Here is a 2,378-nt window from a genome sequence, read left to right as displayed (position 1 = left end):
GGGCTGATGGCTCAGAGCCTGGAGCCTGCTTCCGATTCTGTGTCTCCCTCTCTCTCTGCTCCTCCCCCGTTCATGCTCTGTCTCTCTCTCTGTCTCAAAAATAAATAAACGTTTAAAAAAATTAAAAAAAAATGAAATATCTATCATTTTGGTAAATTTTACTATAAACCCCATTCAAGTATTCAATACTGGGGATAAAAATAACAGCTCTGCAGCAATATTCTGAATGCAAATTCTGATAAAGTGCAATGCTAAAGAAAACGAAGCTCATGAAGTTTACAAAGAACTGTCCTTGGAATTGGTCACGGAGCATGAATAATTAATACGTACAACCCTAACAAGTTATGAGAGTCTACCAACCAAAAGAGAAACTGGTTGTTGAGATTTATACATCCTTAGAATATTCATGCACTATGATTGTAAGTGAACTATGAACTTGTGACCACATTGGTTTAAACAGGAAAGAAGAAGAAACCTCGGGCAGGACAGGGCTTTTTCCCTTTGGTGCCACTGTTACTCAGATTGAGAAAATGATTGAAGGTGAAGGAATGGCTGTAAATCAGTTTGTCAACAAGTGTTGTCAATTTGGGTGATACTGCGTTCGAGAGCAGGTGGCAATCTGTAACCAAAACGATTCCACAGTGGCGTGCTAGAGATCTGTAGCCTTTTGTGTTTCGATAGATGGAATTATTGGAAACAAAGCTGCAAAGTGAAGACCAATCCAGTTACTTTGGATTGAGGAAAGCGAAGGAAGACGGGACAATTGCATTACAAGAGTCCAAACTGGACTTTATGTTGAACATCTACAGCTATGTTGTGTATTGCCTAGCTAGGGAGAAGCGATATTGCCAGAGAGCTCTTATTTTTATTTTGGATACATTCACATTCTCTACCAGAACAGAGTTGAAAGGGAGACGTTTCACAACCCGAACCATCTCAGAACAGTCAGAGGAATCATGAGAAGGTGGCCTCCCTGGATCACGTCTGGAGAGTGGCTAGCATCGTGCCAGCTTCAGAGACTGGAGGGAAAGCGAGCCCTTCAGAGGTTCTCATTCTATTCCCAGCTTGCTCAGCAGCTGGTGATGAGAAGATACCGCAACAATGATCAAGCCCTGAGCAGGAAAGCCTCCTCCAACGATCTTTGATACTATCTCTGCCTCTTTCTTGAAAGCATCATGGATGCCCTCAGACCTCTGGTGAAACACAAGATCATAAAAAGAGGACCATGAAGTTCATCCGGCACTGGTCAGACAGATACATCAAAATTAAGCGTCACCAGCAGAAATCCAGGGGCACTGACGATAGGGTGTGCAGGGGATTCAAGGGCCAGATCCTGATGCCCAACGCTGGTCCTGGTGTGGCTTCCAGAAGTTCCTGGTCCACAACGTCAAGGAGCTTGAAGAGCTGCTGACAAAAGTGCAACTAATCTTACGTGCTGACACCGCTCCCAATGTCTCTTCTAAGAACGGCAGATCCATTGTGGGAATGGTGGTAAAATTGCAGTAAACCCATTCATTTAAAATGGATAGAGGCGAAAAAATAATAATAATGCCTAAGAAAGTATGTAGGCTTGCATACATACCATTTTAATGCAAAAATACTAGAATATTCTCCACTTAGCAGAATTTACTCTGAACTACCAGAGATTTTCCTCAATTAAAATATGTTGTGAAGAGCAACATCAATTAAAAGTGTCACCTCACACCTGTCAGAATGGCTAAAAGCAACAACACAAGAAGCCACAGGTGTTGGCAAGGATGGGGAGGAAAAGGAACCCTCGTACACTGTTGGCGGGAATGCAAACTGGGTGCAGCCACCATGGAAAACGGTATGAAGCTTCCTCAAAAAGTTAAAAATAGACCTACCCTATGATCCAGGAATTGCACTACTAGGTATTTACCCAAAGAATACAAAACAACTACTTTAAAGGGATACATCTACCCCAATGTTTATAGCAACATTATCAACAATAGCCAAATTATGAAAACAGCCCCAAAGTCCATCCACTAAAGAATGGATAAAGACAATGTGGTGTGTGTGTGTGTGTGTGTGTGTATTATACATATAAAATATAGAGTGAAATATTACTGAGCCATAAAAAAGAGTGAAATCTTGCTATTTGCAACCACATGAATGGAGGTAAAGAACATAATGCTAAATGAAATAAGTCAGTCAGAGAAAGACAAATACCATATGATTTCACTCCTATGCGGAATTTAAGAAACAAAAGAAATGAGCATCAGGGAGAAAAAGAGAGAATCAAACCAGGAACCAGACTCTTAACTATAGAGAACAAAGTGACGGTCACCAGAGGGGACAGTGGATAGGGGGGTGGGTGAAAAAGGTGATGGGGATTTAGGAGAGCACTTGTCCTAATG

The 2,378-nt window shown here is 41.6% G+C and overlaps 1 non-coding gene across 1 annotated transcript; it reads left to right on the top strand.

Moving 5' to 3' along the window:
• Window positions 1-966: 966 nt before the first annotated feature.
• LOC113595596 (small nucleolar RNA SNORA7) lies at window positions 967-1,104 on the top strand. Its single transcript, XR_003416130.1, has one exon. It is a non-coding gene; the product is annotated as a small nucleolar RNA SNORA7 (small nucleolar RNA).
• Window positions 1,105-2,378: the final 1,274 nt, after the last annotated feature.

This window comes from Acinonyx jubatus, chromosome A2, assembly GCF_027475565.1.
Source record: "Acinonyx jubatus isolate Ajub_Pintada_27869175 chromosome A2, VMU_Ajub_asm_v1.0, whole genome shotgun sequence".
In the NCBI taxonomy this organism is placed as follows: Eukaryota; Metazoa; Chordata; class Mammalia; order Carnivora; family Felidae; genus Acinonyx; species Acinonyx jubatus.
Note: the sequence above shows the minus strand (reverse complement) of the source record. Positions and strands in the feature narration are given on the sequence as shown.